Below are 24,919 nucleotides of genomic sequence, written 5' to 3'. Positions count from 1 at the left end.
AAGAAGTGTTGGCAGCCATCTTGGGACCAATATACATGATAGCACCTCATTAAAAAGAATTGCAGTTAATAGAAGGTTTTAAGACTTTAGTTACATTATAAATCATGTGTTGATGGTACCATACTCATTTTAGGTATTGTGGTGTGTTCTAAGGGGATTTTACCATGTGAAAAAAGCCTTCTGCTGTGATATCATGAATCATGTTTGAGAGAAAACTATTTTCTCATGCTTTTCCCACAGAGGTTTGGAAGGTGATCTATAAGCTAAACTGTGAGCATATTTTCTGTAAATTCCCATTATCTTTCTCAGTTACGTGAGAATGAAGTCTGACATTCTCAATAAAACATGTACATCCAACAAGGGCAGAGACTGTCAGTTGATTCCTTTGTGTTGTACTGCAGCTTCCCAGAGTGTTCTAACGAACAACTAGAGCGCTAACAGTCTTACTTATGACAAAAGTATGGCACACCTGAAGCCATCTTGATTGGAATAAAGTGGTAACACTTAAAACATTTAATTTACGAAGGAACAAAATGAGGGGGTTCATTTTGCCATAGAAATTATGATTAGTGCTGCAGAAAGAAAAATTAGGGCACATTTTGACTTCTCAAATCCTCTTCTATTTCATAAAAAAATTCTGACATGCAGACTGACACATGCACTTTGAATACCAGCAGCCGACTTCCCTGGTGAGCAGTAGTTTTACTACAGTGATCTAATGAGCAACTAGAGTGCTAACATTCAGAATTTATGGCAAATGTGTGACACATCTGAATACCTTCTTGATGGAACCAAAATAAAAAACTGAAAGTATTCCCACTGAGGAGACTGCAGTAAATGAGGAAATTAGGAAACTTCATAACAAATAAATCTCCCAAGATGGCCACCAGAGACAAAAGAGCCCAAATGTAACCCAAATATCACCCAGATGTAGCCCAAGTATAGCCCGATGACAGAATGTCCCAGAGTGTTCTTAAGAACAACTAGAGCGCTTACTGTCTTACTTATGACAAAAGTATGGCGCACCTGAAGCCATCTTGATTGGAATAAACTGGTAACACTTAAAACTTCATACCAAATAAATCTCCCAAGATGGCCACCAGAGACAAAAGAGCCCAAATGCAGCACAAATATCACCCAGATGTAGCCCACATGTAGCCCAATGACAGAAGTGTGCAAAACACTTATTTTTTGTGTATTTGCAGTTTTATATAGTGCAGACTTGTCAGGTATTGAAGTGCTTTACATGAGCATTGGTTACATCACACAAGATCAAATTAATTTTGGTTGTAGGCATGGGGAGATCAAGTGATTTGACTAGAATCACAGAATGTTGAGCTGAGGCAGAAACTCCAACCTCGTTCCCCAGTTGCAAAGTCTACAGCTTTGGAAGTAACACCACATCCTCTCCCCTAGGTGCAACATTTAATCAAGTGGTCAACTGGATAAAAAAACATAAAGATTACAAATAATTTAAAAGTTCTTTGTCGCTATTTGAAAACTCAGAAAATATGTCCTCATTTTAGTTTTTTAGAGCACTAACCATTATTTTGATGCAAATAAGACCCTCTCATATATGTAATTTCTAAAGGAAGTACTCTAGGTATTACAGTTTTGATTACATCAAGATGACGTCAGGCGTTCCACACTTTTGTAATAAATATAGAATGTTAGCAATCTAGTTGTTCATTGGGATACTGTTGAGAGGCAGAGAACCAGGGGAACGGACTCTGAAAATTGAAGGCAGGTAGGAGAGTGCAGAGGCAACAATTTTACCACACTGGGCAGGCAGGAAGGGCAGTGGCAGCACAACAGACTATGGAGGGCAGTGGAAAGGGGGGCAGGGGCAACAAACCAACAATACAGGACTGGCAAGAGAGGCTGTGGCAATATAATAGACCATTGTGGGCAGAAGGAAGAGGCAGTGGTAGTACAACCATACATGCCAACAGACCCGTTTCAGCCAGGAAACGTCCAATGTTTTTAAGCTCAAATGGGCTTTATTTGATCTGTCTCCTGTCTACAATCTCCTCTTTTTCAATGTAACTCAAAGGGGAAAATCAATACCCCCGTTTTTTTATCAAAATCTCCCTCTTACCAAGTTCAAAATGTTCGCAAGTATGGTACATTGGATCATGGTAGGCAGGAGGAGTTGGGGTAGGGACATGGACTCGGATAACAGAGGACAGGAGGGACATGGAGAGGTGCACCAAACTGACCCTACAGGGCAGACATCAGGGTTTGCAGCAGCACATTACACCACACAGCGCATGCGGGACGGGAGTGCAGCACAACAATCCATAGAAAGCAATAGGGAGGGGACAGGACCATGCACATGGACAACAGAGAACAGAGGGGAAAGAGGCAATGGTAGCTAGCTGACCATAATGGACAGACAGGAGAGAAAGCTGCAGCATAACAGACCATAAATGGCGGAGGGACGGATCAGGGGCATTACAATGGAACAGACAAGCCAGGAGGGAGGGAATAGGGGTCCGCACATGTAAACAGAGGGCTGGGGGCAAGGGGGCAGGGCAGGAGCAGCAAGATGACCATGGAGGTCAGGCAGGATGGGCACTAGAAACAAGACACACCATGGAGAGCAACAATGAGACTATGATGGCATACACACAGACCATGGAGGGAAGGTGGGAGGGGGTCGGGGGCAGCTAGCTGACCACACAGGGAAGGTGGGAGGGGCCATGGCAGCACAGAAGACCATGCATGGCAAGCAGGAGGGTTAGTGGCAGCACAATGGCTATGATGGGCAGGAAGGAGGGTGCAGGGGCATGCACAAAGGACCATGGAGGATAGAAGGGAGGGTCAGGACCTGGCACAGACAAGAGAGTTCAGGGGAAGGGGCTTCTCAACAGACCGTGCGGGGCAGGCAGGAGGAGCAGTTGCAGCAGAACAGACCAGGGAGGGCAGAAGGGTGTGGCAGTAAAATGGACCTTGGAGGACAGGAGGAAGGGGATAGGGGCATGGCATGTGGACAGGCAGGGTGGAGGTGGCAGGGACAAGTTACAGTCATCTGACAATGCTAGGCAGGTGGGAGGGGAATGGCAGCTCAACAGAACACTCAGAAAAGATAGGAGTGGCAGGTCCATGGTACATGGTGGGCAAAAAGGATGGAGCAGGGGCATGCACAAAGACATCGGAGGGCAGGGGGAAGGAGAATAGGGGCGGCAAGTTAAGCACAGAGGCTAAGCAGGAGGTCAATGATGGGCCATAGAATTGGGCAATGGAGGGCAGGTGGAGTGGACTGGTACATCATGCTAAATGGAGGGCAGTGGCAGCACATCAGACCATGCATGGCAGGAGGGAGGAGGCTAGTCCATGGATTCAGACAACAGAGGATAGGGAGGAGGTGGATGGGGCAGCAAGCTAACTGTTCAGAGAAGGTGGGTATTAGGAACTTTATTGTTTTTAAAATGTGTGTCTGTGCGAACTACTTAAAATATGAACAAGTGTGCAGCATAATCTCACTTTTATTCAGGAAGAAGAGGACGTTTGTGACTGTGACTCCAGGCTCACTTGGCAGAAACACCCCCCTGACCCTCCACCCCCATCGCAAAATGTAATGCCCGTGAAAAGGGTAGGTGGACGCAGTGTTATATAGAACATAGTCCTGAGAGCACGATTGAAAATGAAAACTAGATATAGTATATGGTATAAACTATGCACCACAAAAAGCGTGATATAAGATGAACCGAGGCTTGAAATATAATATGCAATACATTGTGCGCAATGACAGATTCATTGGAGAGCGCGAGATAGCACAGGAACTAGCGTGTGCTTTGCAATATGCGCCTTGGAGTGTAATATGCACAGGGCAGTGATGTGTAACCTAACTAGTCTCTAAAGTTGTAATATAAAATATGTGCTGGGGAGTGTAACGTTGCATATGCACTGTGACAAAGATATGGATCCCAGATTGTAATATGTATGGCATAGCGCTGTGCGTTATAACATAGGCATCGAGGAAGGCACGTTAGATGGGGCAATATAACCCGTGCGAAGGCAAGTGTGGCATGACATATTCACGGGGTGGTGTTACAGTGCACATGGGCTAGAGAGTGTCATAGCATACGCACTTGCTGGTGGAATACAACACAGAGGTGTGAGGCACTCGGCGGGCACTTGTGGGTGTAACATAGCATTGGGCTCAGCCCGGAGCACACTGTGACTCTCAAGTGAGATTCATCTCCTTTCCAGAGAGTAAAATAAAAAGTATTACACATCCGGTGGTGGATGTGTATTTTATTAACCGTGAGGGGGGTTTCTTGCATAGTTTGGTCGAATTTTTGTCGAATCCCCTTTGAATGGCTTGGTGTGCGTGTATATTAAATGTGCCCGTCAATAGCTATCCATGTTTGTATAAATAAACGACAAGGGTGTCTACTTGGAGAGTACCCACTGGCGGGGACGCCGGGATTAGGCACGGTGGGTCGTCAGACACGTCAGAGCTTCATTAGCGGTGTAAATACATTCCACGTGGATTCATTCTATGCATAGTCGCCTTTTAATGAATATCACGCAAATCGTCATGGTGATAGGTACATACGGTTTGTCCAGCATGTCCTAGGTGTTTCTATAAATATATATTTTTTTTAAATAATAAAAAACAAAGGCCGGCCCTGGGGGATGGGGTCCCTGGGGCCATCAGTGGCCTGTGGAGGGGGGCCACGCAGCCCCCTCCTAAAGAATTTTTTTTAAAAAGGCCATGACCCGGGGGTTGGGGTCCCCGGGGCCGATTAAGACCTTGGGAGGGCCAAATTAATTTTTTTCAACAAAAAAAATTAGGGTGCAGACCCTGGGGGATGGGGTCCCCAGGGCCAGTAAATTAGAAAAAGAAGGGGGGCCACACAGCCCTCCTTCTTTAAAAATAAAATAAATAAAAGACCGGCATCGCGCCGGAGGCCACGCCCCCTCCTTGCAGCACTCTGCAAACGCACCCCCTGGCCAGTTGTAAGTTGGGGAATTAATTCCCCTTCAATACTGAGGGTCCCTGAGGGCCAACTAGCCCAACAGGTATCTCCAGTATGCTCCAGGGAGCTGCGTTGCAGACAGGTGTTCTGAGGCCACGCCCCTTTTTACACCTCTATGCAACGCAGCTCTGTGGCACTTACTGGAGGTACCTAGTGGTCTAGTTGGACCCTAGGGACCCTCAGGATTCAAGGGGACTTAATCTCCCAACTTACACAGTGGGGAAGTGAGGGGACGGGCCTGAGGTGATGTGTGCAAACACGCCCTGTGGCACGTTTTAAGAGGAAGTTTTAATCCCCTGCCCTATTATATACTAGGGGCTTACAGAGGAGGTCATGCTGATCACACGGTGATCCCAACGCGTAGTGTTCCCTAGTGTATGTAGATGGTTTCACTGTATTCTGAGTGTCTTTTAACATAGCACTGGCTCTAGGACTGGTTAGTCAGACTCAGTTACCACCAGTATCCGTCTGAAAAAGTTGAGGGTACAGGATGATTTTGCAACAAGGCTTCTTTCTGCTCTTCTGTTTGTTCTTTCTGCACGTTATCCTTCTTCCTGCACTTTTCTTCGTCTTTGAGGACTTCTGTTGCTTCTTTCTGCATTTCTTTTTTTTCTTTCTGTGCGTCTTTTCTTCTTTCTTCACATGTCCTATCTCTGTAGGCATAGTTAGAAATTAGCATTTAAAAAACCTTTGAAATTCACTGAAAAAACCATAGGTTTTAGGCACGTTATAGTTAGGAATTAGCATTTAAAAAACCTTAGAAATTCACTGAAAAAACCATAGGTTTCAGTGGCGTTATAGTTAGCTGGACTTTTCACTCATAAAAAACCATTGAAATTCCTCGTTATAGTTAGTTCAGCTAACTATAACTCGCGCGCCCGCAATGCACTGCTGATGACGTCACATATTACATCACTCATGACATGGTCAGTGACATCCCTCATGACATCACTGATGACATCTCAAATGACATCACTGATGACATCATCCTTGTGATAGTGTGGCAGCCCTCCTCTCCCCTAATATAACCTTTGATACACACATTCAAAAATAGAAACTAACATTTTCAAAACAATTGACATACCAATATCAGTTACAACAACCTATTCAGTAATTCTAAGATCCACATACACATCCACTCATTCACCAACAGTCCTATACAGTCACTCATACATGTACTCACTCATCATATGTACTCATACACCTATACATCCTGTTACACAACACCACTCATCCATAAAGTTACTCACACACATAGTCACTCATGCTAATAAAGAATCAAACATCCATTTACTTGCATATACAGTTATACACACACCACCACACTTACTTCTACAGAAACTTACACATACTTAGTCTTTTAAACAATCACTTATAGAAACACATACTTATTCATACAGGAACTCTTTCAATCTCTCACTCTCACATATACTCACTTATATACACCAATAGTCACATATACTAGTTTAAAACATATGTAGTTACTCATAAAGACACTATTGAGACAGTCATTCACTCACTAACACACCCATGCACACACTCATCCACCCATACAGTCCTGCACACATGCTGCCTACAATACATACAAACAGTGAGTCACTCATTCATACACCTATGCACTACGTAATACCCCCACCGAACCATACAGACACTCAGACACTCATACTGAAAACCAACTAATAACCTATATAGACACTCATGTAGCTACTCACCAACCCATGCAGCCACTTATACACAAAGTGAGAGACTGATACAGATATTTACATATTTAAACATTACTCACTAAGCCATGTATTCACTAAGATACACTTAATCAGTCAGTTATACAATCAATTTTTCAAAAACAAATCATCCATTTAGACACTTATATACCCATTTATTCTTACATCGACCTTGACATATACATATATAAAACATATATAATTTTCAGAAAAACACACATTCACTGGATGATGTCATCAGTGATGTCATTTGAGATGTCATCAGTGATGTCATGAGTGATGTCACTGACCATGTCATGAGTGATATAATATGTGACGTCATCAGCAGTGCATTGCGGGCGCGCGAGTTATAGTTAGCTGAACTAACTATAACGGGGGAATTTCAATGGTTTTGTATGAGTGAAAAGTCCAGCTAACTATAACGCCCCTGAAACCTATGGTTTTTTCAGTGAATTTCTAATGTTTTTTAAATGCTAATTCCTAACTATAACGTGCCTAAAACCTATGGTTTTTCAGTGAATATGTATATATGCACAGTGGTGAAGGGTGGGGGCGGGGCCTGAGGTGACATGTGTACAAACACGTCCTGTGGCGCGTTTTAAGTTGGGGAATTAATTCCCCTTCAATCCTGAGGGTCCCTGGGGCCAACTAGCCCACCAGGTACCTCCAGTAAGCGCCACAGAGCTGCGTTGCAGAGAGGTGGTCCAGGCCATGCCCATTTTTACACCTCTCTGCAACGCAGCACTGTGGCGCTTACTGGAGGTACCTGGTGAGCCAGTTGGACCCCAGAGACACTCAGGATTCAAGGATACTTAATCCCCCAACTTACAACGCGCCAGGGGCTGTGTTTGCAGAGTGGTGGAGAAAGGGGGCATGGCCTTGGTCTACCTCTCACCAATCCCACTGCGTGGCACTTACTGGAGGTAAAAGTTAGCCTAGTTGGCCCCTAAAGGACCCCCAGCAGTGAAGGGAACTTCAATCCCCATCCAAGAGCGTGCCAGGGAGTGCGTTTGTAGAGTGGTGGGCAAAGTGGGCATGGCCTGGTACAAGTACTTACCAATGTTGATGTGTGGGACTGACTCCTCTTGTTACCTCCAGTAAGTCCCACACAGTGGGATTGCTAAGACGTCTTCAGAGGCCATGGCCCCCTTTCTCTACCACTCTGCAAACGTGCCTCGTGGAAGACTACGTGATGGGGGATGAAGTCCAATTTAGTCCTGAGGGAGTTTGGGGGCCAAGAATCCCTCCTGGCACCTCCTGTAAGTCCTACACAGCAGAATCCCTGAGCGTTGGTTGGATGCCCAGCACCCTTATTCCACCACTCTGCAAACGCTACTACTAGTTAAAGTAGCATATTTCTGCACCTCGGACTTAAAGGTAATTTTAATCCCCCTGCCCTATCATGTACTAGGGCCTTATAGAGGAGGTCATGCTAATCACAGGGGTACCCAAACGCATAGTTTTCCCTAGTGTATGTAGGTGTTTTCACTGTATTCTAAGTGTCTTTTAGCATAGCACTGGCTCTAGGCCTGGTTAGTCAGAGTCAGTTACCACCAGTACCCGTCTGAAAAAGTTTTGAGCACAGGATGATTTTGCAACAAGGCCTCTTTCTGCTCCTCTGTTGGTTCTTTCTGCACATGTCTTTCTTCTTCCTGCACTTTTCTTCGTCTTTGTGGACTTCTGTTGCTTCTTTCTACATTTCTTTTGCTTCTTTATGTGCGTTTCTTCTTCTTTTTTCACATGTCTTACCTTTGAAGGCATAGTTAGAAACTAGCATTTAAAAAACCTCAGAAATTCACTTAAAAAACCATAGGTTTCAGGCACATTATAGTTAGAAATTAGCATTTAAAAAACCTTTGGAATTCACTGAAAAAACCAAAGGTTTCAGGCACGTTATAGTTAGAAATTAGCATTTAAAAAACCTTAGAAATTCACAGAAAAAACCATAGGTTTCAGGGGCGTTAGAGTTAGTTGGACATTTCACTCGTACAAAACCTGTGAAATTCCCCCGTTATAGTTAGTTCAGCTAACTATAACTCGCGTCCCCGCAATGCACTGCTGATGATGTCACATATTACATCACTCATGACATGGTCAGTGACATCACTGATGACATCTCAAATGACTTCACTGATGACATCACTGATGACATCATCCAGTGACTGTGTGTTTCTGTAAAGTTTAAATATGTTTAATATATATAGGGAAAGGTGTATTGAAGAATGAGTGAGTGTATAAGTGTCTGAATGGATGATTAAGCAGACCCTCCAGCTTTTCGCGATTTCGCGATTCACGAAAAAATCGCGAAATCAGCTGAGAAGTGCGATGGCCGCGATATTTACTATTTCGGCCGCGAAAAAGGTGTCCCAGCTGCAATAAAAAAAAAATGGTGGCTGTTTTCACCTCGTCCTTGCAGAGGGTGAACCATGATAATTTCCAACACTTGCTTTTTTTATTGAAAACCTCTGATCCCCACGCAGTCGCACCAGTTGTTAGCGCTCAGTGCAAGATCAGACGTGTTTGTTGTTCATCTGTATCGGACCACCAAGCTCTGGCAACGGCGTTCCTCCGAGCGCTTTGTTTTCCATGAAAGATGTGTTAGGCCTCCTCGGACGAACTGCATGTACTTCAGGCCCCTGCTCAGGTAGGCGTCGCAATTTAAGAACTGCCAACAGCTACTCTCCCACTCTCCTACTCCTCACCCAGACCCGCCCGACTGCTTATAAAGGTTTCACTGCAGAATTTAACTTCGGGGTGGGCAAGTGGACACTCGAAGTAGTGTACCGACATGATTGATGGCAGTATCTCTCTCGCAATCTTTAATAGATTTTTCAGGGCCATTTTCAAAAGCGGTAACTCTCTCTCAGAGGTTAATGCGTATTAAAGGGGAGGGTGTGTGGCTTAATGACCTGAGCTGACGTATTTGGATTCGGTATGCCTGGTTCGAATCTCGGCATCGCGCGACATCCTGTGATTCTGGACCAATCACTCAATCTCTCTGTGTCTTGAAGATACACCAGAAAAAAAACTGGTGCTCATGTAAAGCGCTGCGGGTTGAGTTCGAGTTATATAGACCTGTATAACAAAAAAACCTGAAAGGTCTGCCTGGATTGTTGCTTACTCTGAGATAAACAGGGACAGTCAGGGGTTTAGCTGTCAACAGTGCAACAGGTGCAGTCGCACAGGGGCCCAGAACTGTGATGTTCCCTTTCCACCTCAGTTATGGCTGATTTTTGACTGTGTACCACAGGTTGTGGGGCTCCTATTTTCCTTATATTTATTATGGTCTTTGACAACTTTGCAGCACCACTGGGGAAAGGCTTGAGATGTCAGTACCAACACATCTCAAATCTGGAAGTCCTTATAAACAACCATAAAATGAAAAATCACAAGGTTTGAAGTGAAAAAGAAAGGAAATCTGTGTAAAATAGTAATAGTTTAAAGATTAGCAATAATTTACGAACTGGTCATCTGGCACAGCTAAGGAAATCTGATACTACCCAGGATCCTACCTGGGATTCTAAGACACCGCGTAGAAGGTCACACTAAGAAAGTCTTGTAACGCTGACAAGACACTGAAGAAAAGGTCACACTGCAGATGTCCTACAGCATGAGAACCTGCGACTGGAGGAAGATAATAGTTCCTAGGATCACAATAACACAGGAAAGGCTTTCACACGGGCGGTAGCTACCATTGGTGCAACAGGTTCAGTGGTACCAGTGTTAGAGCCGTAAGGAGGTGGGAAGAGTCTCATATTTGGGATGTAGACTGTACACACATCACCTGTAAGTCACATTGAGGTGGGGGCTGTATTGTGTATGGCTCACACCCACCCCCATGTCACTGATCTGCGTAGAGCAATATATATTTTTTTATTTTGATAATCTTATTGGTACGTAAGATTACTGAACTTACAAAAATCACAAACATTGCATCCCGCATCTCATTTTAAGGTTAGAACAAATCCATCCTGTAGCATTACAATAATGCGATATTAACTAACAGTGAACAAAACATTACATGTTTTCCCATCTACAGGCCTCAGTATGTCTGCCATGGCGTGGAGCAATATTTAACATTCTTACATTAGCCGTGGCAATGCACCTCCACCCACTACGATCCTGTGCTCTGGGGCACCTGAGGAAGAGGTGTCGTGCCTCATGGGTCCAGGAGGCAGCGGTTCCCCAGCAGGGATGCGTACATGGGTGCTAGAACATCCCAGGGAGAAATAGGACCCCCTAAAACGAGGTTAGGATTGGAGCTGTGCTACTGTAGAGAGGCAGAACTTTAAACATGCCTATTTTAAAGTGTAATACTCTGCTAAAACATTTTCTATTGATTTAAGGCTGAAAATGAATGATTATGAGTAAAATAAAGTGCTGCAAAAATGCCGCTAAATTTCCATATTTGTGCCGCTAAATTTCCATATTTGTGTCGCTAAATTTGCTAATCCATGCCGCAATATCCTGGGGGGTCTGATTTGTAGGTGCATGACTGACTCTATAAGTGAGTGATTAAACGTATCTTACTGAATGCATGGATTAGTGAGTAAACTGTGTGAATGTCAGTATCCGTCTGTCTGTTGGTGTGTAAGCGGCTGCATGGGTTTGCAAATAGCTACATGAGTGTCTATATGGGTTATTGATTTTTTGTCTGAGTATCTGTATGAGTGCCTGAGTGTTTGTGTGGGTGAGGTGTGTGACTCTATGCATAGATGTGTGAGTGGGTGATTCACTGGATGCATGGTTTAAAGAGTGCATCTGTGATGGACTGTATGGGTGGGTGAGTGTGTGTATGGGTTTGTTAGTGAGTGAATGTATATCTCAGTGGTACATGTGTGATTAACTACATATGTGAAAGCAGTATATATGTGTGTTGGAGTACATAAATGGCTATAAGTGACAGTGTGTGATTGTGAGAGTGGCTGTATGGATGAGTATGTGCTTGTGTCTTTGATTGTATAAGAGCGTAAGAATGTGCTAGTATTTGTATGAGTAATTGAGCTGATGTGTGTATAACTGTATAGGTGAGTAAATGGCAGTGTGATTAATTATTTGCATGACTGACTAGGTGTGTGAGTACCTCTATGGATGAGTGGCGGTGTCTATATAGGTGTATGAGTGCATATGATAGTCCTGTACTGAGTGACCGTAAGTATGAGTGACTGTACGGGTGAGTGAGTGGATGTGTGTGTAGACCTAAGAATCAGTGAGTCGGTATGTAGTTATTGGTGTTGGAGTGTCTATGGTTTTGAGAATGGCAGTCTGTAATTTAGAGTGGGTGTGTCAAAAGTTATATTAGGGTGTGAGAAGATGCATGAAATTATCAAATGGGTGATATCATCAGTGATATATATATATATATATATATTACCTACTGGCGGTCGCCAGTAGGTAGTTATAGTTAGGACCACGTTTCCATAGGAAATCCGCAACATTCTATTTTGAATAACTTTGGCGCCGGTTGACGAATCCTCGCGAATTTTTCAAAATAGGTGGGGCGCTCCGCTCCGCTCCTACCCTGAAAGTCTCGGGGGGATTCGTCAAGCGGGGGCTGAGATAAAAGGGGGGTCCCAAAACACGTTTTTCCCATGCATTTTTCCATAGGACCTTTAGACACAGCTACAGCCCGAACGGCTGAACAGAATTACTTGAAATTTGGCAGAGAGGTAGTCCTCAGGTCAAGGAAGTGCCTTTTGTAGGTTTGGTGTAAATCTGTTCAGTAGATTCTGAGAAAATAGCCTTTAAATCAATATATATATCTGAGCCAGCTTACGGTGCGCTTACGGTGCGCTTACCGTACGCGTACGGTGGCGTGCGCGAGCGCGATTCTGATTGGCCCTTAGATCTTAGTAAACATTCGAATCGGTCGAAACCAGGAAGCGGCGGCCGCCATTTTCTCTCTCGCACTCTGAGGGGGGAGCTGATAAACAAATGCCAAAAACATATGAAGGGGCTGTTTAGACAGCGCCCATGCACATAACCATATTAGTTGAGTCTTCAAAGATCCCCCAAGGCAAAAAACGGTAATTTTTTATTTTTCGAAAATTTCGCCGATTACGCTTACCGTACGCTTACCGTACGTGTACGGTAAAAAATTTAAAAAAAAAAAATCCACACTCTCTCCACCCCGTGTGCAAATGGTGGCCGAAGGCGTATAAGAGCACAGCATTTCCCCAAAAAATTTCAACAGATTACCTATCACAAGGAAGCGCATAATATGTCCTCCATGTGCGCACGGTGCACGAAGCGCATCGTGCGTACATGGCCCATCTAGCGTAACGTGGGCACGCAGTCCACGTAGCGCACCGCGTGCCCACCGTGCGTGCACGGCACTAACTGCGTAAAGTGGGCGCGCGGTGCGCGAAGCGCACCGCGTGCTCACTGTGCGCGCACGGTGCGCGAAGCGCACCGTGCGCGCACGGAACGAACTGCGTTAAGTGGGCGCGCACGCCACGAATGGCGTAAAGTAACTTAGCATTTAAAAAAACGTACAAATTCACTGAAAAAACCATAGGTTTCACACACGTTATAGTTAGGAATTAGCATTTAAAAAACCTTGCAAATTCACTGAAAAAACCATAGGTTTCACACATGTTATAGTTAGCGGAAATTTTACTGATAAAAAACCAATGAAATTCCCCCGTTATAGTTAGTGCAGGAAACTATAACTCACGCGACCGCAATCTTCTGCTGATGACATATGTGTCCTTATGAAAAAAAAATATTTGTAATATATGTATAGCTAAAAATTTATGGAAGAAGACATGGGCAAATAAGTGTCTAAATACAGTATTAGCATCAGCAGAGGATTGCGGTCGCGTGAGTTATAGTTTCCTGCACTAACTATAACGGGGGAATTTTATTGGTTTTTTATCAGTAAAATTTCCGCCTACTATAACATGTGTGAAACCTATGGTTTTTTCAGTGATATATATATATATATATTCACTTAAAAAACCATAGGTTTCACACATGTTATAGTTAGGTGGATATTTCACTCGTAAAAAACCAATGAAATTCCCCCGTTATAGTTAGTTCAGATAACTATATCTCGCGCGCCCGCAATCCACTGCTCATGACGTCACATATTACATCACTCATGACATGGTCAGTGGCATAACTCATGACATCACTGATGACATCATCCTTGTGATAGAGTGGCGGTCGCGCAAGTTATAGTTATCTGAACTAACTATAACGGGGGAATTTCATTGGTTTTTTACGAGTGAAATATCCACCTAACTATAACATGTGTGAAACCTATGGTTTTTTAAGTGAATTTGCAAGGTTTTTTAAATGCTAATTCCTAACTATAACGTGTGTGAAACCTATGTTTTTTTCAGTGAATTTGTACGGTTTTTTAAATGCTAATTTATTTATGTATTATTATTTTTTTATATATTTATTTTACAATAAACTACGTATTAAAAATTATTAATATTTTTTTTTGGTTTCCACCGTGCGCGCACGGTGCGCGCAGCCCGCAATTTAAAACAAAAAACATTTTTTTGCCTTCGGGGTCCTTCAGGGACCCCCTGACAAAGGCTAGGGGGTCAGGAACTCTCTACCCTGCCCCCTTTTCACGTTCGCCACCTTCCTTTTTCACTCTCGCACTGAAAACAAACAAAATGGCGGCTAACACTTCCTGATTTCGACCGATTCGAACGTTGACTAACATGTAACCACCAATCAGAATTACGCTCGCGCACATTAGGATGCTCGCACGGTGCGCGCACCCTGCACGCGTATAGATATTGATATGCTTTTAAATGCTATTTTCTCAGGAAATACTGAACAGATTTACACCAGACCTGCAAAAGGCACTTCCTTGACCTTATGGCTACCTCTCTGCCAAATTTCAAGTAATTCTGTTCAGCCGTTCGGGCTGTAGCTGCGTCTAAAGGTCCTATGGAAAAATGCATGGGGAAAACGCGTTTTTGGACCCCCCTTTTTTCTCGGCCCCCGCATGATGAATCACCCCGAGACTTTCAGGGTAGGAGCTGAACGGAGCGCCCCATTAGGTTTGAAAATTTCGCGAGGATTCGTCAACCGGCGCCAAAGTTATTCAAAATAGAATTTTGAGATTTCCTATGGAAACACGGTCCTAACTATAACTATCTACTGGCGACCGCCAGTAGATAATATATATATATATATATATATAAACACAACGGCTCTTTTTAGAGCCCCCTAATATCTAAACACTTAAATCTGAATTTCATTTATTTTTTTATTTTTTTTTCTACCGTACGCTTACTGTAAGCTTACCGTACGCGTACCCCGTGATTTTTTTAAAAATCAATAAATGTTTTCTTTGTACTTTTCAGTCCTTCTTTGACCCCCTCACAAATGTAAGGGGGTCTGTAACTCTCCTCATTGCCCCCTTTTCTTGTTTTCACTCCTTTTTTTTTTTTGAGTGAAACACACAAAATGGCGGCCGCCGCTTCCTGGTTTCGGCCGATTCGAATGTTTACTAAGATCTAACAGCCAATCAGAATCGCGCTCGCGCACGCCACCGTACGCGTACCGTAAGCTTACGGTAAGCGTACCGTAAGCGTACCGTAAGCGGGCTCAGATATATATATTGATTTAAAGGCTATTTTCTCAGAATCTACTGAACAGATTTACACCAAACCTACAAAAGGCACTTCCTTGACATAGGGACTACCTCTCTGCCAAATTTCTAGTAATTCTGTTCAGCCGTTCGGGCTGTAGCTCGTTCTAAAGGTCCTATGGAAAAATGCATGGGAAAAACGCGTTTTGGGACCCCCCTTTTATCTCAGCCCCCGCTTGACGTATCCCCCCGAGACTTTCAGGGTAGGAGCGGAGCGTAGCGCCCCACCTATTTTGAGAAATTCGCGAGGATTCATCGAACGGCGCCAAAGTTATTCAAAATAGAATGTTGCGGATTTCCTATGGAAAAGGGGTCCTAACTATAACTACCTACTGGCGACCGCCAGTAGGTAATATATATATATATATATATAAAACGAAGGTTGCCCCACTGAAGCCATCACACACAAAGGGGTTAACACACATATGCCTCAGGTGTACCCCAGTGGGGTTTAATGGGACTACAAGCATGGCGTACAAGATATGGACTACTTTAACCAGAAGCCATTTTGACGCCCACTGGGGCGGGGCTTGTGTATTCAATAAATTAACGTCCCAAAGCAGTTTTTGCTGTGTCCTTGCACAATTGAGATGGAGTATATCGCCAGTGAACAAGGGTACTGTGATACCTGAAACTCGTTTGGCTTCTAAAACCAGTAGCGTGGGAGGAACGCTGTGCCTGCTGCCACCTGAGGCATATGTGTGTTAACCCCTTTGTGTGTGATGGCTTCAGTGGGTCAACCTTCGTTTTTTGATGTAATGCGGCCTGTCCAGTCGTGAAGCCGTCCTGCCGCCGGTAAAGGTGGATCCTCAACGCTCGCAACCCGAGCTTGGCACTGGAATGAAGGGGGCCGGAGCCTCAGGTACATATTGGCATGTACCACAGCGAGCCTGATCAGCACTTTTACCTACTAAGGAGAATTGAATAATTTTTAGATCATTTGTGCTTTGAAACATTCACAGAACTTACAAAACACCCACTGGGGTTTAATGGGACTACAAGCATGGTGTACAAGATATGGACTACTTTAACCAGAAGCCGTTGTGACGCCCACTGGGGCGGGGCTTGTGTATTCAATAAATTAACATCCCAAAGCAGTTTTTGCTGTGTCCGTACACAATTGAGATGGAGTATTTCGCCAGTGAAAAAGGGTACTGTGATAGCTGAAACATGTTTGGCTTCTTAAACCAGTAGCATGGGAGGACCGCTGTGCCTGCTGCCACCTGAGGCATATGTGTGTTAACCCCTTTGTGTGTGATGGCTTCAGTGGGGCACCCTTCGTTTTTTGATGAAATGCGGCCTGTCCAGCCGTGTCGCCATCCCGCCGCTGGTAAAGGCGGATCCTCAACGCTCGCAGCCCGAGCTTGGCACTGGAACGAAGGGAGCCGGAGCCTCAGGTACATATTGGCATGTACCACAGCGAGCCTGATCAGCGCTTTTACCTACTAAGGAGAATTGAATAATTTTTAGATCATTTGTGCTTTAAACATTCACGGAACTTACAAAACACCCACTGGGGTTTAATGGGACTACATGCATGGTGTACAAGATTTGGACTACTTTAACCAGAAGCCATTGTGACGCCCACTGGGGAGGGCTTGTGTATTCAATAAAATAACGTCCCAAAGCAGTTTTTGCTGTGTCCGTGCACAAATGAGATGGAGTATTTCGCCAGTGAACAAGGGTACTGTGAGACATGAAACGCGTTTGGCTTCTTAAACCAGTAGTGTGGGAGGAACGCTGTGCCTGCTGTCACCTGAGGCATATGTGTGTTATTGTGTGTGATGGCTTTAGTGGGGCAATCTTCATTTTTTGATGTAATGCAGTCTGTTCAACCGTGAAGCCGTCCCGCCGCTGTTAAAGGCGGATCCTCAACGCTCGCAACTGCGAGCTTGGCACAGGAACAAAGGGGGCCGGAGTCTCAGGTACATATTGGCATGTACCACAGCGAGCTTGATCACTGCTTTTACCTACTAAGGAGAATTGTATAATTTTTAGATCATTTGTGCTTTGAAACATTCACGGAACTTACAAAACACCCACTGGGGTTTAATGGGACTACAAGCATGGCGTACAATTTATGGACTACTTTAACCAGAAGCAATTGTGACGCCCACTGGGGCGGGGCTTGCATATTCAATAAATTAATGTCCCAAAGCAGTTTTTACTGTGTCCGTGCACAATTGAGATGGAGTATTTCGCCAGTGAACAAGGGTACTGTGATACCTGAAACGCGTTTGGCTTCTTAAACCAGTAGCATGGGAGGAACGCTGTGCCTGCTGCCACCTGAGGCATATGTGTGTTAACCCCTTTGTTTGTGATGGCTTCAGTGGGGCACCCTTCATTTTTTGATGTAATGCGGTCTGTCCAGCCGTGAAGCCATCCTGCCGCCGGTAAAGGCGGTTCCTCAATGCTCGCAACCGCGAGCTTGGCACAGGAATGAAGGGGGCCGGAGCCTCAGGTACATATTGGCATGTACCACAGCGAGCCTGATCAGCGTTTTTACCTACTAAGGAGAATTGTATAATGTTTTACATAATTTGTGCTTTGAAACATTCACGGAACTTACAAAACACCCACTGGGGTTTAATGGGACTACAAGCATGGAGTACAAGATATGGACTACTTTAACCAGAAGCCATTGTGACGCCCATTGGGACGGGGTTTGTGTATTCAATAAATTAATGTCCCAAAACAGTTTTTGCTGTGTCCGTGCACAATTGAGATGGAGTATTTCGCCAGTGAACAAGGGTACTGTGATGCCTGAAACGCGTTTGGCTTCTTAAACCAGTAGCATGGGAGGAACACTGTGCCTGCTGCCACCTGAGGCATATGTGTGTTAACCCTTTTGTGTGTGATGGCTTCAGCGGGGCAGCCTTCGTTCTTTGAGATACATATATATATATATATATAGGGGCAACGTTCGTTTTTTGAGATACATATATATATATATATATATAGAGAGAGAGAGCGAGAGAGAGAGTTAGATATAGGAAATCTATACTTACTTACATTTCAATTTGAATACCTCAATAGTCTAGCTTCGATATTCAAGTGGCGTACACCAGAATGGTATCTTGGCGCGTAATAACAGATGCCAAAACTCAATGATACTCATTTCATTGACCTCGGAAGGATGAAAAGTTGAGTGTACCTGGGTTGAACCTGTGACCATGAGGTGAAACACAGACCCTGCAGCGGATGCATTGGTTCATTAAGCTACCAGACCCTCTATAGCCACATGAGGCTAGTAAGGCAGCTACAGCTTTCTTTAAGCCAGGTCTAATAATTGGTATGACTCCTCTTTGCTATAAAATGCATATGCAAATGTAGGACCTGATTCACAAATATTGTTCTTATTGCTGGTGTGACTTACCCCTGATGTATTTCTCTTGGTGAATTAACTGGATCAGTCACATCTTCTCATCACTATTCTGAATTCTCCACTTAAGTACGGGGGATTCCACTGTAATAAGGTATATTTTCCCTGTTCGAAGGTGAACAACTCTGAATGTTGAAACACCACCCCCCAAGCAATTTGCGTGTGAAAAAAACAAAGGGGCAGATTTACAATTTTTTCAAGTAGCGCACTGCAGCAGCCGCAAATGCTGTGCTGTGCTCCTTGAAAAGGAGAGATGAGGAGAGCGCCCTATTTACTAAAATAAGGCACTCCATGCCACTCACACTAGTGCCAGTGCTGAACTCAGCTGCCGTGTGCCACGGAGACACCTTTGCGCCATGGTGCAAGGGCGTCTTCGTGAGTCTAGCTTAGGTTTTGTACTAGAAGGAGCCCTTCCAGTACAAAATACTATGCACAGACTCTCTTTAACCATTTTCCCTCTTTGAATGTGTGCTGTATAGTGCAGCACACATGCAAAGTCAGAAAAGGGAGGAGAAATGAAAGTATTTCTCCTTCTTTGTGCCTACTTTAAAAGAGTGCAGTTTTCTCACGCTAAACCCAATCTACTGTATTTAGTAAATTGGGTTTAGCGCGAGAAACCTTGGGTTGTTGCATGGGAATGGCCATGCACCACCCTTAGTACGCCCTCATGGTGCAAAGTAATGCAAAACAGCACTATGAGCAGCTTCGCATTACTTTTACGTTATTTATCGCTGGAAAGAAAATTGGGTAAAAATTAGTTTTGGACCAATTTAACGCAAACACGGCGCAAAATCTTAGTAACTCTCTCCCAAAATGTCTGGTAATTTTGCACAAGTTAGAATTCCAGTTTGATTGCAAACTCCTGTTTGTAGCTACATCTGGATTCTCACAGGCATCAGAGAGAGATGCTTAGCCTTGGACATCTATCTGGAAAAGACAGACAAGCCTTCTTAGAAGGGTTCAGCGGCGCCGGGGCGGCTTGCTGTGTGTCTTTGTAGGAGAAAGGTACAAGATGACAATGGAAGAGGCACATGATAGATGTTATACTTTATGTCCAGGGCTGTGGCAGAGCCTGGAGTCCTAACAACTAATATTCAATAACGCATTATTAAAGTGGGGCAGCGTACATGAGCATGATGTAGTATCACGGGTTAGAGTTAAAGATGTAAACCGTACGCATCTTTTATTCCTCTGACTAGTTATCTAGACAACAGCGTCATGACCTAAATGAAGCCATTTTACTATTTACATGACTGACATCATCCAAGATATTTCCAGACCCTTCATAATTATGACAATTTTCGTAATGTGCCCTTCCGGTTGCTGCCAACAGTTATCAAATCAGGAAATGCCACATATTTTAATGTGCAATTTTGGTGGAAATCTCGCAGGTACCTGGATTCGGTCTTTTATTATTATTGAATCCAACAAGATGAGGCTTCTAATGGTCCCGTTCATCACATAAGACAGGCTGTATTTTGCTGCCCCGCCATTTTCTGTCCACATAAACGTAGTTTCTGCTCCCGCAGCAGCGTGCAGTGTTGTGAGACGGGCACTACAGCGAAGTGTATTTTTTGGGGCTGCCTGAAATGGCCCTTCCCAATAGTGTGCCCTACCCACTGAGCGGAGGTCGACTCCAATTACTTTTGGTGGGAACTTTGGCTTTTTCCACATGCCCTGCAAGGGAGGGGACTACTTACAGGACAGCATGGACAGCCATGACCCGGGCCTGAGGACGATTAGTCAATGTGCTGGAAGCAAGCATTGGCCAGGTAGCGGGAGCCAGCATTTTGGCCTTGTCAATGTGTGATTTGCTATCTGTTGTTATAAAACGTTACCGTTGTGGGTATAGTGCGCCCTCACCAATATCAAATAAACACATTAACCCCTTCGCCGCGGCAGGAATTCCGCCGAGGCGCTGGGGGAGGGTTGGGAGCAGCGCGGTGGCGCTGTGCTCGTGACGGAACCGCTCCGTCACGAGCCACGGTTGTGCTGTGCTCATGACGGAGTGGTTCCGTCACGTCTCCGCCCACTGCGCTAATCGCCTGCACAGGCGGAGAATTAGCGCCGCGTGGGCGGAGCGGCGGCCAACGGCCGCAGCATGACGGAACCACTCCGTCATGAGCACAGCGCAACCGTGGCTCATGACGGAGTGGTTCCGTCATGAGCGGGGAAGGGGTTAAGGTCCCAAGATGCATCTAGTGCCCTCGTAGTCCTGGCACTCAACTACATTGTATGTGGATGTGTTCCTTGTGAAAGAGAAGAATGCTGTCACTCAGAGTGATGTGAGCCAATGTCTGAAGTGGGTTGACCCATTGCGCCACACTGTATCTTGTTTTAGGGGAGAACGAAAAAATTGAATGACACAATAACAGACCAATGGATAAAAAGGGCTGTCGAAAAGCCCCTGTAGCTATATTATATATAGAATTTTAGTAAAATCAAAAGGACATTGCTAATGCTAGAACTCACAAATGTGTTGTAAAACGCACTGTAAAAAATTGATACTTGTATAGCGCACTACTCACCCGCAAGGGTCTCAAGGCGCTTGTACGAATACCGCTGTGGAACCCATCCTGGCTTTCCCTGTGAGGCGTCCACTCCCGGGCACCCCCAAGGTGGAGGCCAGGCATCCTTAGCGTTGTGGGGGCCGTTGTTTTTAACTCATTTTCGTTCCACCCGCTGCACTTGCCAATGCCCGGCTGCTTTAAGTGCTTTTGACAGAGCTGCTTCAGGTTCTCAGTCCTGGGATAGTGTACCACTAAAATAGGCGAAGATCACAAACACAAGTGAACACACCCATCCCATGCAATGCAAGAAAACGACAGTATCTATGAGGTTTAACTAACTGTACCTGGCACTACGCTATCCATTCAAATTGCAAACTGATGTTATTTCCCAGTCTCCAGGCTTTCTGATTAACCGGCACTATACTTTACTACAGTAATTAATTTGTAAGACAAAGCCAATTAAATAAGTGCAGAGGCTCAAACTTTTACTGACAAACCCGTTGGCGATTCGGTCGAATGTTGATGTTGCTGGACAGCAAACAGGGGGGCAACACAGGCCGCTGCAACCCCATATGTACTGTGTGCCACTTCCCCATTCAGCCCACGGTCTATAAATAATGAATGGACTTAGAGTGGGACATTTGATTCTTATCAGCCCAGGAAGGACAGTTGTGGAGGACCAATGAATTACATTAACCTGAAAGAGACTGAGATGAGGCCTGCCCATTTATAGTGTAGTGTAGAAGAGACATGGAGAAAGAAAAGCCTTAGTCCCCAAGGCCCATACTAGCCAGACTGCCTCCAAAACCATTGGGAAGGAAGCGACCCCCTGAATCAGTTTTGAGTGACCACAGAGGAGGTGACTGCTCATTTCACTGGCCACACCTCTGGGTGGGCATACAGGCTCTGCACAAGGGAGAAAGCATTTCTCCATCTTGGGTTTTAGGAGTGAGAGGCACTCTGGGATTGTTTGCAGTAGCGCAAACAGGAATTGGTGAAAAAGTGGATAGAGTTGCCCTCCTGAACATTTTCCCTATTGGTTGGAAAGAAGCTAGGAGTCAACGCCTCCCACTAGCTAGTGCCACCCTTAAATGTTGTACCCCAATACACTCTGCTCAGAACACTTTCTGTACCTGAGGAAGAACAGAAGAGACTAGACCTACTGCCTGTGACCTGAGAGAAGCCTGAATGACTGGCCCTGCTTCCTTTAGTACCCTCCCAAAACAAGTGAACGCCAAGGGTCAGTTGGCTGATCTGCCGTGTGGCTACTGGGGCATGAGGCAAGAGTCCCTTTTCCTGAAGTAAAATCCCTGAAGTTCTAAGACCCTTAGAAATAATGAAACTGCACCAGAAACCCTAAAAATTCTGGACTCTGAAAATGTTTGGTCTTCCAAGACCTCAGGAATGGTCAGGGGGGCCGTGCGGCACAGGTGTTCTATTTCGATGCCCCTTTCTTGGTTTCAGATTCATGCTTGCCCTGCTGGAGGATTTTGAGCTCCATAAAAAGACTAAGGGATGATGTAAAGTTTGGAGTAATAGTACTCTGGATGTATAGCTCTCCGCTTTTGGGGTTCACACTGACGCAATACTGTTATTGTTTCGTGAGGCGGTCAACTGACACCCCAATACATTTCCACACAAAGTAGCTGAATGTATGAATGAGAACAGTCTAAAACCTAACTATGAAGCAATGGAGGTTATCATTGAGGACCTGCCATCATGTGGCCACTTGACTGGTATCCAACTAACCTTTGTACACCTCAAACACCTTTTTGTGAGAAAGAATCTAGGCCATCTAAACTTTCTCTTTGACAGTGATTTATCTTTCTGCTCAAAGATCATCCATGCAGCTTCAAACTCTTATTGCAGATTGCTCAGGTAATTAATCCTCACATTTACCATTGACTATTGCATATCCTTCATCAAGCATTCTTTCGTTCATGTTTGGATTATGGAAGTTCTATATATCTTGGCCTTCCCAACTATCTTCTGCTCAGAGTCCAGAGAGGATCACATGTGACAGTTACCCTTATTTGGGGACCCAATGTCGTACTTCTATAACTGGCCAGATGAACAGCTTGCACTAGCTCCCAGTTGTTCATCGGATCCTCTTTGAAACAATTTGCCTGGTTTAGAATGCCATTTACCATCCTGGACCCCTTTATTAGGTTTCGCCTGAGACTGTGCATGCACTGTCTGTTGCAAGACAAACTGTTAGCTTACAGTGGGCTTAGAGACCACCCATTGCTTACCGTTGGTTGGCTTAATTGGCACTCTCATTTGCTTGCATCTAATTAGTTAGCGTGTGTGATCTTCACTTCCTCTAATTGGGTTTGTCCCTCACCTGGAGCTTGGACCCATCAATGATGTCCTTTCAGTTCTCTGTTTTCAGATGCTCCTTTTCCTTTTTAGGTCTTGCCTGGTGTTAGCAGCACGCATGTGTTGCTCTCGCCATGCGAGGGCTTCTTGGAATCGATACGATTCCAGAAGCTCGCTTTCTGCTCCGCTCGTGTTTTGCATTGGTGCGCATCATTTTGCATCACCAATTATGCAAAACCAGATGTTATGATTGTCCAGGAGGCTTTTTAGTCCCTCCTGGTTACCACCCTGTCTGCTTTTGGCCCTGCCCACCGGGATTGCATCTTTTACTGGCGGCGGGAGACAGTGTCTCCTAATTAGCTGCTAAGCACTTTTTTCTTTTCTTACTGAGCTACTGTATCACCACTTCTATCGTTCTTCCGTTTCTTCTTGCTACTTCTCGCTAGCGTCAACCTTTCGCCTTTGTGTTCTTTTTGTCTGCCTTTAACCATCTTAATTTCGCCTTACACTCCTCCTTCTTTGTAGCATACGTTGTATTTATTGTTTTTCTTTTTCCATCTCTTGTATTCTTTTCTCTTCATCTCTCGTCCTGTTTCTTTTAACCATTTCTTTCTAACACGCCTTCTAAACTCCCTGTCCCCTTTCTCCCCTTTTCCTTCTTACTGCGTGTTTTTTTGTTTGTTTTTTTGTGTGCTTTTTTTGCTGCACTCACGCTCTTTTTCCTCTAACTCATGCCGGAATCTCCTCTTGACCTGACTCGTTCTCATTTTTAGTCCCTCCTACTACGTTTTTTCAGACTACATACTTTTTTCTTTCGTCCTCTTTTCTTTTTTCTGTCCTTATTGAAATTTCTCTCTTTAACCCTATATTACTTTCCTTTCTCTCCTACTAACCGTTCTACCTGTGCTATTTAGCTCCAAACAACCCCAGTCCTATTTCCCTTTTGTCTTCCATTTCCCACCTGGTCTATCCCCTTCTCTCCATCTACTCCACGCCACTGTCTCTCATGTTACTACAGTTTCTTGATTTTACTTTATGTCTTTAGCTCATTGTTGTCTCCCTTCTGTTTCCACCTCTCCCATCTTAACCGGTATCCCCAAGTTTCCCATCTACGCTGCTTCTTCCTTGCTTCCACTTTTTCATCTTCACTCCTCCACCTCTCACTTGTGTTCCTAAATTGCCTTTTTTCTTTATTTTCGTTCCCCTTCTCCTTTCAACCCATCTCATCCATTTTCGCCTCTTCCCCATCACTCCTCTATCCTGCTGGTCATTCCTATTTTTCCATTCCCCCTTTGCTATTTTCTTTCATATTTCTGCCCCATCTCCCTTCTGCGTTTTCCGGTTTCTACGTTGTCCTCTCGCCTCTATTTCAGTTACGCACC

Source organism: Triturus cristatus, chromosome 3_1, assembly GCF_964204655.1.
Source record: "Triturus cristatus chromosome 3_1, aTriCri1.1, whole genome shotgun sequence".
NCBI lineage: Eukaryota > Metazoa > Chordata > Amphibia > Caudata > Salamandridae > Triturus > Triturus cristatus.
This window is presented reverse-complemented; position numbering follows the sequence as displayed.